The sequence below is a fragment of the Bos taurus genome, chromosome 4 (genome assembly GCF_002263795.3).
Source record: "Bos taurus isolate L1 Dominette 01449 registration number 42190680 breed Hereford chromosome 4, ARS-UCD2.0, whole genome shotgun sequence".
NCBI classification, from domain to species: Eukaryota; Metazoa; Chordata; class Mammalia; order Artiodactyla; family Bovidae; genus Bos; species Bos taurus.
In genome coordinates this window covers 31,270,739-31,285,071 of record NC_037331.1, presented here as the reverse complement: position 1 = coordinate 31,285,071, position 14,333 = coordinate 31,270,739, and the positions used below count along the sequence as shown (strand labels likewise).

Genomic DNA, 14,333 nt, shown 5'->3' with positions numbered 1-14,333 from the left:
AAAGAGAAGTATTATTTGGAGTTGCTGTTTATATTCTGCATAAGTGCGGGGCCATAGTATCAGTGCTTGCTGTGGTTTCTGCCACATGAAGACAATACCCATTATCACAATCGTGCAGCATTGTGATCCCCGGTTGTTAGACGTTATTTCAAATTGAATTATGCCTATCATGTGTCCAACAGAAGCTCGTTGATAGGTTTTCTGATTTTTATGTATCACTGTTCTGCAGCGCTGTCAGTTAGTTATGCATTTTATTTTTTTCCAGTGTCTATAATCAACTTTATTTTAATATAATCTAAACACATATCATTTAGAAAATACCAAGAAAAATTTATGTACAAGAGTTGATGCTATCACATTTGGACAAAGCTGGCAAGTTCCTGCTACGAGCATATTCCAGGAGATACCACTGAAGAAACCTAATATATTGGAGTAGATGTTGTGGCATTTGGCCCACAGTTTGATAGCCCTCAGGGTTAACCTGAAGTTGTCAATGTTTGATAGTAGATGTAAAACATCTCGTAAAACCATTTCATTGATTTGCAACAAAATCAAAACCCTGCAATTATTAAGACTTCCTATACATATCTAAATTTTTAAGCAGACTGTCATGTTTTAAGCCCAAGTTTCCTGGAATAGTCTGCAGTGCTAATCTTGCAAAGAAAATATCAATCTCTATTCCATCAAACAGTTTGATAACTTGGTACAAATGCCTCTTCAACAGCTCTTAAATCTTTTACTTCTCCCTGTAATTTCAATTTATCACAGAATGAGGTGAAAAAGTCACTTCAATCAACATGTCTTGGTGCAACACACAATGCATCGATATTGGCAGTTTTTTGTATGTACACCTAATCTGTAAGATCCAGAGGTAAACATTTTCCCATCAGCATGTTCAGTTAGAGATTGTGGAAGATTATTGCTTTCACTGATTTCTCGTATCCAGTCTTTTACCAGGTTAATTTTCCCAAAATTAAAATCCTGCACTGAAGTTCCTCTTTCTCTTCAAAAATCTCCACTAGTTTCTGTGTAAGTAGGCAGTTAGTCTCCTTGGGGGCTGCTAAGCAGAAGGGAGAAGCAATGCCATAGTGCTTCTGTGGCGGGTGTGTTTGCTGTGATCCCTGCTTTGTAACTGGAAACAGCTTTGTCTCAACGCCGGCACTGCCCAGTCATACTCCACCCCGCTTGCCTGCAACGGCAGCCAGGCATACTCTGGGCAGGATCCACTGATATGGGAAGGAGGGGCCTTGGCTGCCTCAGCCCTGGTCCAACCTCACTCCTGATCTGGCCTAGAGTATTTTATTTTAAAATAAAAGTTTTAGGTTTAAAATTTTCTAGTTGCCTTTTTACTAGAGGCACTATAATGTATCATTCAATCTGGAACACTTAAAAAGTTATATATAACTCACATGTACATAAATTATAGACATCTTAAGTGCATAAGTTGTGAATATTTACATATGGATGGGTACATCTAAGTAACTGACACCCAAATGATGGTAAGCTCACCTAATTACCCTGAGACAAGAGGCATAATCAGGACTGATTGCTTCCCTATGAATAGATTCTTTGGGGCAAGAATATTGTCAGTGATACATTGTATCATGTCAGGAAACACATTTCTGCTTGTACCATGCCTGGTGATGATGATAAGGTTGAATATCTGGTTAAGGTGTCCATGACCAAATTTCAACTATTGCCTATAAGATCCATTTTGTCCAATGTAGAGATTTACTTGAGGTATTTTCAAGCAAATTAATTCCATTCAGTGACTTAGTATTTTTAAAATGTCCCCATCTCCTTTATCCTCTGCTCCCTTAGGGCTGGGCATCTTTGGAGAGACAGTCACTTCTGCTTCTGTTTCCCATCAGTTCACAGACTTTCTTTTTCGTGCAGCCTTGTAAGCAGGCTGTGCACCCCAGAAGCAGGAAGCATGGAGAGAGTGGAGCGGCCCAGAGTTCAGCTGTCTGAAGTCACCGTGGAGTTGATTGTGGTCACTTCTCTATCATTAATTATAATCATAGCTGTACCCTTTTACTGGTATTATGATCTCACTGCAGGCTTTTTGTTAATACTTTATTCCTGTGTACACACTCAGGGCACAGCATATTGTCCTCCAGGTGTAGGGGTGGAAAGTCACCAGACGGTATCAGGAAGAATGCAGACACCCTCCTTCGTTTTCCAGGCACCCAGGCCTGCCCAGCATGAAACTGTAAGCGAACCCAGCCTTCTGTGTCAGCTGGGAGACTTCTCCCGTGGACCATGCACCATTGGACCTCACAAGTCTCTTGTGATCGTACTGACTCCGTCTTCACGGCCCTGGCTGTCATTCTGCTCCAGGCGGCAAACGCAGCTTCTGAGTCGGGGGCAGAAGTTGATACAACTGCCTCGAGAGGCGGAGGAGATCCCTCAAGGGCAGGTGGCCCCATGCAGAAGGAGCAGCCCCTTCAGAAGACGTTCTCTCAACAGAGCATTCCAGCGGTAGTTGCCCCTTTTCTATCTTTATCCTTTTCGATAGTGACAGGATCCTGGCCTCCTGTGCTGTGGCAGGAATGTTTCTTTGATGAGGGTAAGCATATTCACAGAGTCGTTTATATCCATCTAGTTTCGGGCCTTTGGTGCTCAGTTTTGGCTGCTGGCACCAAGCACGAATGGCGTCCCGATGGACCAGGTTGACAGGCGGCAGGACAGCAGGTAGAGGGGGATGGGGGTCGGCGTCGGTGTCTTCGGGGGTTTCACGCCGTCACAACGTTGTGGCGTGTCTCCTGGCCGCAGCTGTGCTAGTTTTTGTGTCTCTTTTTCTTCTGGTCCCCTGTGCTGAATTTTTTTGCTATCTCTGCTTCACCAGAAGTTCCCTGTCCCTTTTCAGCTTCTACGGATGTAAGTCTGCAACTCATAGGTTCTTCAGATTTCTCTGTGGAGTTGTTCTCCTTGTTTCTGCTCTCCATGCTCAGAAAGGTCAAGGTTGATAAAATGAAGACTCTCCTTACTTCTGAGTTATGCATTTTAAAGGAAGATCTCACTTTTAAGTATGTAGTCCTGCGTTGGTGTGTGTTTCCTTTTTGTTGTATTTACTGAAATCTGTGCTGCCTTCTGCCAGGCTTTCATGCATCCTCATGCTTCTATTTTTTTTCATCTACAAAGAGCTTATAATAGAGACAAAGCAGACTATTTTGAGGTAGAATAAAAGAACAAGAATCTAGTGACTTTTTTTCACCATTTGGAAAAATTTAAATGTAATAAGTTTCTCAAAAACTTCCTACCTATATCATCCTTAGAAAGTGAAAATTACTTTTCACAGGTGAATAATTTTCTTTTCTATTTTTTAAAATAATATTTTGTTAGTTTCTGATATATAGTAAAGTGTGATGGTTTCATAAGAGTTTCATCCCTTCCTTCCTTTCTTTCTTTTTGGAATGAAATAAAATACTTTTATATATGTTTTAAAATGCATAATTCACTGTCCTTTTTTTATTGTGCTTTTTAATTTAAATTTATTTATTTTTATTTTGCCTTCCTTCCTTCCTTATTTTTTTTCATTATGACTGTCACAGGAGTAGAGGATGCCCATCCATGATTTAAAGCCACCACACTACATTAAATGAAGGACCTATGAATTTCCTTTCCTGTCTCTCTGGGCATTTCTTATATTTTCTACAAAATGTATTCAAATATCCAAATAATTATCCTTTTTATTCCTTGTTTTCATTCTCTGTTTTGTAATCTAATTTTAAAATGTATCTGACATCTAGGGGAAAATAATGTGCTTAGTGTTTTATCTTGGTATTTGTAGTATCTTAATATATCCATATATTAATAAATGTTAATATTTGTACTGAGAAAATTTTTATAACAAGAATTGCTGTGATATAACTAGCAGATTACTATATAATAATCCCTGGAAAATATCTTTGAAACACCTAGTAGATTGTTAATAGAAAATTATTAATTATTATCCAGTGATTTATCCCACAATGGAAGTACTCAGATTTAAGCTGCAAGCTCAATGATACCATTTAAGTAGAGTGACAAATATAAGTTGATACAAAGTCACATAAGTTATAAGATGGAGTAAATTTAGCAGGAATCTAATATCAAAGAGCTGAAAATTTTTGTTTTTAACGTTCTCAACAGTCATTGTTATCTGTTAACTTCTTGTTTGGAAAAACAAGTACAATAAAGCACAATAAAAATAATATGACATTAAAGCAACAGGGTCCTTCAGTGATAAATGTCATCATGTTTAAGCTGAAGCAGAACAACATGGAACAGGCCTGGTAGAAGAAGGCCCAGGTTGGACCCCAGCTTCAGGGCAAACCATTCTGAGCATCTCCTGGCTTCCTAGGAGGGCCTTGATTTTTTATGGCCAGGGTGCTTGAGGGGACCTTGCTGCACAATCGACAAAGCTCACCCAAATCATTCACGTGCCTTCCCAGGCCCTTAGGGTGGGTGACGGCTACAGCGTGGGTGCAGAGGAGAGGCAGGAGACAGAGGTGGAGGGGACAGTGTGACTTCTTGACCCAACTTTCACCAAAGTTTGGAACTTTGCTAGGCAACGTGCTGATGGATACAGATTCCCTACTCTGGGAATCTCAGGGCCGAGAAAGGGCACAGGAGGAAGCTCCTTGACTGACACCTGAACGAGGAGACCAAGTACAGAGGGGTCAGTGATATAACCAGAGGGAAATATGTTCAGAAGGTTTTTTTCAGAAATTATATGAGGTTCTGGCAATGAGCCAAATGTCGTTGGAAACATGGAAAAATCAAAAGAACAGGAATGTTCCTGAAAATGCCTTCTATTTTTCTTTTCCTGAGCAGAGAAAATCCTCAATCTACCAGTTTTTCTGATTTCGCAGCATCCAGTTCACCACATGGTGATGCTCAGGCTCCAGCTCCCTAAAGGTTGTGACACAGCACAAGCAGTAACACAGTTCAGGGGCTGCAAGACCCTTCCTCTCCTCCCCACCTGCCTTCAGGGGAGATTCGTGCTTCCGTGTAGTCTTTAATCCTTTGCCTTGACCATCACGGGACTTCCTAATATTCTGTTCATAGATAATAACAAGAGCACAGGTGGCTCAATGGTAAAGAATCCACCTGCCAATGCAGGAGACACACACAGGAGACACAGCTTCCATCCCCGGGGCAGGGAATGGCACTCCAGTCTTCTTGCCTGGAAAAGTCCATGGATAGAGGAGCCTGGTAGGCTGAGCCCATGGGGTTGCAAAGAGTCGGACACAACTGAGCACGCACACACACACATGCCTGCACACACACACACACACACGGGCTTTCCTACTAAATTTGATTGAATTTGATTGAGGATGCCTACCTGGAGTCCTAAAATAAATGAATTAAAGCATATATTTCATTGCTGTGACCAAAAAACTCAGTCTCCCCCATTTGTTGCCCTCTGTGTAAGAGAAGAGGAAAAGGAAGGGGATGAAATCAGAAATACATTCATGTATCCATGTGTCTGCTCATCTCCCACTGACCATAACTTAATCAGACGGCCCCAATCTAACTGCAAGGGAGGCTGAACACATAGAGGAGAAAATAATAGGAGCACCATTTATACAAAATTATGTGTTAGCAGGATATAAATAATTTCTAAGGTTTATCCATTCTAAGTAAAACACTTCTGTATACATCTCTGCTAGGCCAAGCCCATGGTCAGTTGACAACCCTCCTCTGACTCCAAAAATCCCCAGTTCATTCGGAAGCTGTTGGCATATAGCTGGTGTTCACTCTCTGCTTCTCTGCATGAGGGCATCCCTCTAACCTGTGTACTAGAACTTTGTTTTGCAGTGGCTGCTGGTGCTCAGAAGCCTTGGGAGGCGTGGAACAGAGTGTGCAGCCCAGCAAACCTGGCCTTCTTGGGTTCACAGACTTCTCATCAGCCTTCATGTTGTCAATGCAATGTAGGAGCATTTTGAAATTGCTGTGTCTCCAGGTCCCCAGGAACTAATGGATTAAAAATCAAAACCGGTGGTCAGACATACCCAGGAGCATGGCAAATGTTGGAGAGTACGTGGGAAACCTGGAATCGTCATCCGTTCCTGGTGGGAATGTGACCTGCTAGAACCATCAGGAACCGTCTGGGAGTGCTCAAAATGTACCAGGCGTTTACCATTTCCCCCAGCGACTCTCCTCCTCAGGTACTTACCAAAGAGAAATAATGTTCATACAGATGCGCACAATGGTTCTCATAGCAGCTTTATTCACAAAACCCCCAAGCTGGAAACAACCCAAATGTCCACCAAGTGGTGAACGGATAAACGAATGATATGTTCAATCCCATGAACCACTGCCAGCAATAAAAAGGAGCAAGGTATGAAGACACACAACAATATGGTTGAATTTCAAAGACTGTCATTGAAGAAAGTCAGAAGCCTGATTTCATTTATATGACCTTCTGGAAAAGGGAAGACTAGTAACAGAAAGCAGCTGAGGGCTTGATTTCCCTGGCGGTCCAGCAGTTAAGAACCTGCCTGCTAACGCAGGGGACACGGGTTCGATCCCTGATCTGGGAAGACTCCACATGCCGTGGAGCAACTAAATCTGAGTGCCGCAACTACTGGGCCTGCGGGCTGCGACTACCGAAGCCCCCATGCTTAAAGCCTGTGCTCTGAACAAGGAAACCCACCACAGTGAAAAGCCCTGTTGCGCCAGGAGAGAGTGGTACCCGCTCTCCGCAACAAGAAAAAGCCCTGGCGCTGCAAGGAAGACCCAGCGCAACCAAAACTAAAATTAATTAATTTCTTAAAAAGCAAGCAAGCAACTGAGGATTGCCTGGTCAGGGAGAAGATGAAGAGCAATGGGGGACAAGGGAAATTGTAGGATGTTGGAACTATTCTATATCCTGATTGTGATGGTGGTTAAATGATTCTATATGATTACCAAAAGTTATCAAACTCTACACTTAAATTGGAGAAGGCAATGGCACCCTACTCCTGTACTCTTGCTTGGAGGATCCCATGGACGGAGGAGCCTGGTGGGCTGCAGTCCATGGGGTCGCGAAGAGTCGGACACAACTGAGAGACTTCACTTTCACTTTTCACTTTCATGCATTGGAGAAGGAAATGGCAACCCACTCCAGTGTTCTTGCCTGGAGAATCCCAGGGATGGGGGAGCCTGGTGGGTTGCCATCTATGGGGTTGCACAGAGTCAGACACGACTGAAGCGACTTAGCAGCAGCAGCAGCAGCACACTTAAAATTGGTGAATTTTACTCTCTGTAAGTAACACCACTGTTGTTCGGTCACTCAGTTGTGTCCAACTCTTTGTGACTCCACGGACTGCAGCACGCCAGGCTTTCCTGTCCATCACCAGTTCCCAGAACTTGCTTAAACTCATGTCCATTGAGTGGATGATGCCATCCAACCATCTCATCCTCTGTCACCCCCTTCTTATCCTGCCCTGAATCTTTCCCAGCATCAGGGTCTTTTGAAGGGTGGAGGATAAGGGGCAACTGGCAAAAATGCTGACCAATAAAACTAACAAATGTCGACTCCATCCAAGCCCAGGGCGTGAATTCCTACCAGCCAAGTGGCTGGAGCTTAGCTTCCTCCAGCCACTCCAGGCCGAGTCCCACAAAACCGTCTGAGCAGCTGCTTCCCCAAACTGTTACTCCATTCGAGGCAAAGCGCGGTGCTACTTGGCTGCCCACTGCTCTGACCCTAGCTGCCTAGCAGTCACTGCCATTTCCCAGGAGCCACAGCACGGAGTGCACCTACTCGGAAATAGGTGTGCACGTGAGGCCAGGGCAGGGGCCCACTTCTGCAAATCCACTTCGGATTTGCACTGTGACCGCGGTGTTTTGTGGGATGGAGGTCTCCCTCCTCCTGCCTGCCACTTGAGTGCCTCGCTGGGTGCCGCACCTCCCCTCCGGGCCCCCGCACCACCGCCTATTGCGCAGGCACCCTCGGGTGCACTCCCTCCTCGTCCCCGCAGGAAGGTCAGGACCCGAAAATAAACTGGGGGGTAACCAGAGCTTTTGCTCGGGCTTTGCCGCCCCCATCATGTCCTCCCTCCCCACACTGGCCACCCTCCAGGCCTCCGTCCCGCAGCCTGCTACGTTCCCCATGTCCTCTCTGTCGCAGCAGCATCGCCCTTACCTTCCCCGGAGACCGGGGAAGGTTTCTTTTCCGTTCCTGCCTGGGGAACCTGTGGCCACTATTCTGTCCCCTCTCCTGGGCACGCTTGCCCCACAGAACTAGGCAAGTCAGCACCATCGGCTGCTGCCCCTTTGGCTAGTTTCTGCCTGCCTCCCACGGCTCTCCAGGATGAGAAATGGGAAGACTCTAGGTAATGCTGCAGCGGTGCAGAGTTTCCTGTAGGTTCCATCCCCACGTCGCTTCGAGGCACCAGTTGACCATCCAGAGGACAGCCTGGGATGCCCTGCTTGGGGGCCAGTTGCCACAAGGGGGTGCAATGCGTTCGATAGATTCAGCCAGTGCCAGACTCAACAATATCTTATTAATTTTGGTTTTAAAAATTATTAATTTAATGTTTTAATCCTCCATATGCACGTGGTAAACCGAAGCAGTATAAAGATACACGATATAGGTGAGTCTCTCTCCCACTCATGCTCACTGTCCCCCGAGAAAGGGTCCCCAGGGTCATATCTCCTTCCAGCCATTTCCCAAGCTAGCCATTTCCCAAGGATGGTGGTAGTGATGGTTTAGAAGCTTAAGTCTTGTCCGACTCTTTGCAACTCTATGAACTGTAGCCTGCCAAGCTACTTTGTCTATGGGATTTCCCAGGATAGAATACTGAAGTGGGTTGCCATTTCCTTCTCCTTCCCAGGCATAGACAGGTCCATTTGTCCACATAAGCAAATAAGACATCTCAATCAGTCTTTTATTGTTCTTTTAATCTACTGTGTCTTGGAGACTCTTTCTACACAAGTGTATAGAGAGCTACTTCATGACTTTGAAGCAGTGGTTCTCTGAGTGTGGTCCCCAGCCAACTATACCAGCATCATTAGGGAACTTTAGGCCTCATTCCACAGCAAGTATATCAGAAACTCCATCTGGGCCTTCATGTTTAGTGTTTATCAAACCCTCTACACTCAGATTTGAGAACCACTACAGTTTTGCTCCACTCCTTGGTTCATTGCTTTGGTATCCCATAATTATTTATTTAACTAATTTTAAAAGATAACCTGTTTTGAATTGTGTTTTAAATAATGAATCTGATACTAACACCATTCAAACTTTGCTTTGCTTTCATAAACCAATGAAAGGACAAAGCCCAAATGAAGCTACATTCTTAACACCAAGAGAAACTTCCCAGTTTTCACATGGGTGTGTTTATTATTCTAAGACCCATGAGGTCATATTCAGTGGTTAAGTGTCTGGTTGATAAGCAGTCAAATCTGTTATGCAAACTTAACAATAATCCTCTAAACACAATCCTCTAAAATAAGCATTTATGTGCAGTTTCCAATCACAAATGTGTGGGTTTCAGATTACAGGTCAATGGTCTTGTTAAATAATTATGAAAACAAGCCTCTAAATATTTGGAAAGCTTTTTGCTCTTTTTAGTAAACTGGCTTGGATAGGAACTCAGCTTCATCTGTACAGGACTTATTTTAATGTTACGGTAATCAGTTGGAAGATATTCTCTAATTTTTGTCTTTTTTAGCAAAAGATCACAGCTAACCAGGTGTTTCACTTATCAAAAACATTACATCTTCCTTGGTACTGATGAGCCTGTGTGCAGGGCAGCAATGGGCATGTGCACGCAGAGAACAGACTCGTGGACGTGGGGGCAGGGGGAGGAAGAAAGGGGGTGAAGGGAGAGAGTAATGTGGAAATGGACACACTGCCATATGTAAAATCGATAGCTGGTAGAACTTTGCTGTATGACTCGGGGAGCTCAAACCAGGACTCTGTGACAACCTAGAGGGGTGGGATGGGGTGGGGGATAGGATGGAGGTTCAAGAGGAAGGGAACATATGTACTTATGGCTGATTCATGTTGATGTATGGCAGAAGCCAACACAATATTATAATCCAATTATCTTTCAATTAAAAATAAAACTAAAAAATATATTAACATTGTCATTCAAAGTTTTCATAATATCATGGAAATTTGTGGTTCACAGTTTCAAACTACATTTTTTTTCCCCAAACCACACAATATTCAGGCTTTCTTTCTTTATTTTTAAAAAATAATTTTATTTATTTTCCTTTTGGCTATGCTGGTCTGCATTGCTGCTCAGGCTTTTTCTCTAGTTGTAGCAAATAGGGATTAATCTCTAGTTGTGGTGTGTGGGCTTCTCATTCTGGTGGCCTTTCTTGTTGCAGAGCATGGACTCTGGGGCTCAGCAGTTGCAGTTCCCAGGCTCTACAGCACAGCTCAGTAGTTGTGGCGCATGGGTTTAGTTGCTCTGTGGCATGTGGGATCTTCCCAGATTAGGGACTGAAGCCGTGTCTCCTGCATTGGCAGGCAGGTTATCCCACTGAGCCACTAGGGAAGCTCTCAGGGTTTCAGTTTTCTATTTTACTCAGCCCTCTAAATAATGGTCATTTAGACAGCTCCCAGCTTTGGTCCCGGAGAAGGCAATGGCACCCCACTCCAGTACTTTTGCCTGGAAAATCCCATGGACGGAGGAACCTGGTAGGCTGCAGTCCATGGGGTCGCTAGAGTCGGACACGACTGAGCGACTTCACTTTCAGTTTTCACTTTCATGCATTGGAGAAGAAATGGCAACCCACTCCAGTGTTCTTGCCTGGAGAATCCCAGGGACGGGGAGCCTGGGGGGCTGCCGTCTATGGGGTCGGACACGACAGAGTCGGACACGACTGAAGCGACTTAGCAGCAGCAGCAGCAGCTTTGGTCCAGCCAGTCATTGCTTCAGTGGCATCTTGCCACACACCCATAATTATTGTGAAGAACAGATTCTTTGAAGAAGATCTGTGGTGTCAAAGATGATGTGCATTTTACATGTAATGGAGTCTTGCCAAATTATCATTTTAAAAGGTTTTTGCAATTTACATAATATATCAAAATATTTATTTTCCATATCCTTGCTAACATTTTGTATTTTAATTTTTTTAATTTTAAAATACTTTGCTAATGCACAGGCAAAGAAGAGTGTTTTTTCACTGTTGTAATTCCATCTACTTAATTATGAGCCATTGGAATTTCTTTTCTTATTTGTGCTTCTTTCCCAATTTTCTACTGGATTACAGATTTCCTTAGAAATCTGCAAGTGTTCTTTATATGTTAAGTAAAGGAGTCTTTTGTTACCTGTGTGGCAAATACGTTTTTAAAGCTGTTTTATCTTTTCACCTAATTCTTTCATACAGAGAATTTTAACCTTTTTATTGAAATTGATCCACCTTTGTCATAATGGATTCTGGGTGGTAGATCTCCTTTGAAAAACTTTTCTTTTCCCCAAAGAAACAAAGAATTCATATTAAAAATCCAAAAGTATCTAACTGGTGAAAATACAGTCACTCTCTGTGACTCATCGAGAATTTATACCAGCCAAGCAAGATGAGGGTGCAGTAGAAATCACCACCTTTGTATCTTTAAGTCATTGATCTCAGCACTGAACTTGACAATTCCCAGGGATTCCAGGAGACTCTCTCCGGCCCTTCCAGCCATAATGGCCTCTACTCCCTAGGCCAGGGAGCCAGTGTGAGTGTTCAGCCAGTTGCCAGGCTTATATTTTTCCTTTTATATATCCTAGGATTGAAGAAATAACCTCAGTGAGTGTCCATGTTGGACCTACTGTGAGAGGGACTTCAGCCAGGACACACAGTCTGTCACCTGATCTCCATGAGCTCCCATTCTGAGTGGTGGGTGGTCCATGATGATGGTTCAGGTCTCTGGGGATTCATGTCAGTTCAGAGGCAATATCTAATAACTCCTGAGAAGTTTGTGTATTTCCCTGTCTCCTTTCCCAGATAAGGCTAAATGGCCAGAGTTTGTTCTGGGAAAGCTTTGGAAGAAATTCTTAGTGTACTCTATGGCAGAATTATACTCTATGCTTGAACATTGGTCCGAGGGCTCCAGGTCTAGAAATAGGAAAGAGGTCATACATTTTCCTGGGATAATTTGAGGTAGGTTTGTGCCGCCACATTTTTTTTCTTCCTGTGTATCTTAAGCAGCATCTTAGTAGACTACCTACTGATTTCATTTCTAACGGTGCCAAAATCAATTAGCCATAGCCACAAATGCCTGTGGCACCATTCTGCTCTTGTGGCTGGTTTATTGTGGTAATTCTGCCCACCTTGCCTGCTGCACCAGTGGTGCTGATAGCATTGTTCTCCTTGAGCTCAGCCCTCAGGTCATCCCCTGCCTGCAGAGGACAGCCACACGGACCTTGTCCAAGAGCTCTGTGCTTGCCCCTCCCCACACACTCTGCAGTGTTTCTGTGTGTGGAGATTGCTCCAAGATCTACCAGTGGGGTATGATTGTGTGCCTGTGTGTGTGGTTGAAGTAGGGGTGGAGGATTTGAGCAGGTCACGCATACATAGTCCAGGTAGACCCTGGAGATACTGCGGGATCGGTTCACTGCCACAAACTGAGTCACATGGGTCTTTTGGTTTCCCAGAGCATATAAAGGTCACCTTTATACTACTCATTTATGTGCGTGTGCTAAGCTGCTTCAATCCTGTCCGACTCTTTGTGACCTATGAACTTGTAGCCCACCAAGCAACTCTGTCTACAGGATCCTCCAGGCAAGAACACTGGAGTGGGTTGCCATGCCCTCCTCCAGGGGATCTTCCCAACCCAGGGGCTGAACTCCTGTCTCTTATGCCTCCTGCACTTGCAGCTTCTTTACCACCAGTGCCACCTGAGAAGCCCACCTTTATGCTGTATGTCTATTAAGTGTGTAATAAAGTGAAGTCGCTCAGTCGTGTCCGACTCTTTGCGACACCATGGATGATAGCCTACCGGGCTCCGAGATCCATGGGATTTTCCAGGCAAGAGTACTGGAGTGGGCTGCCATTTCCTTCTCCAGAAGTGTGTAAGAGCATATGACTAAAATGTAATAAATGTACCTTCATTTAAAAATGCTTTACTGCTAAAAAATAATCTGAATTTTAGCAAGTCATAATCTTTTTGTGACAGTAATATCAAAGGTCACTAACCACAGATCACCATAGCAAGTACAATAATAATGAAAAAATTGTGAAATAGTGGGAAAATTACCAAAATGTGACACAGAGAGACAAAGTGAGCAAATGCTGTTGGAGAAATGATGCTGATAGACTTGCTTGATTCAGAGTTGCCACAAACCTTCAATTTGTTTAAATAAAAAAAAAAGCACTGTATTTGAAGTGCAATAAAATGAGGTCTGCCAGTGAATTCCTGATGTTCCCATCTCCCTAAGGCTTTGCAGGAAGGTTCTGCTGATTCACTCTGACTGCAGGCTACTATGGAAAGAAGCAGAGTAGCAGATGGGATTAATGGACTTATCAGCTGATAAGCTGATATCCTTAAGATAAGGAGAGGGGCCTGGGTCATGACGGTAGTCCCAGTGCAATCACGTGCCTGCGTACGTGCACGTGTGTGCTCGGCTGCTTCGGTCATATCCGACTCTTTGTGACCCCATGGACTGTAGTCCACCAGGCTCTTCTGTCCATGGGATTCTCCAGGCAAGAGGGCTGGAGTGGGTTGCCATGCCCTTCTCCAGGGGATCTTCCTGACCCAGGGATCAAGACCTGAGTGTTTTGCATTGCAGGCAGATTCTTTACCATCTGAGCCACTGGGGATTATATGGGTCATTAAACGGAGAAGAGAAAGCAGGAAAGTCAGTATGTGAAAGATAGCATTGCAACGAGGATTCGATCTGCCGATGCTGGCTTGGAAGATGGAGAAGGGAACTGAAGCCAAGAAATGCATCTCCCTAGAGCTTCCTGAGAGGAACACAGTCCTGCCAACACCTTGATTTAGCCTAGGGAGACCCATTTTGAGCTTTTGACCTTCCAAGCTTAATGAGTTCCAGATAATACTCTGTATTGTTGATATTAAACCACTAAGTGTGTGGCAATTTGCCACAGCAGTGAAAGCAAATGAGTACAGCTACTGCTGAATCCAAGTTTCAACTTAATGTCACTCCCAAGTTCCAGAGCAAACATATTACATCCTGAACCTCAGACCAGTACACCCACAAAAATAAATTTAGTCTTATCAAGTGAGGGGTATGCCGGTAACTGATTAAGAAGCAGCAATCTGGCGAGAAATATCCTGACTTACAGCATTTGCCACTTTCAGGTTGTAAATGTTCTCACCACTGCTCACTTCAGGTTGTAAATGTCTTGTTACTGAACACAGATTTGGGAAGAGATGCAGAGCAAGCAGCTGACCATTACGT

General features: G+C 44.0%; 2 pseudogenes; both read right to left on the bottom strand.

The window, feature by feature from the left end:
* Positions 1 to 255: 255 nt before the first annotated feature.
* Positions 256 to 1,169, bottom strand: LOC100138586 (poly(A) polymerase alpha-like; annotated as a pseudogene).
* A 616-nt stretch (positions 1,170 to 1,785) lies between these two features.
* Positions 1,786 to 2,948, bottom strand: LOC101907914 (developmental pluripotency-associated protein 4-like; annotated as a pseudogene).
* Between the last annotated feature and the right edge of the window lie 11,385 nt (positions 2,949 to 14,333).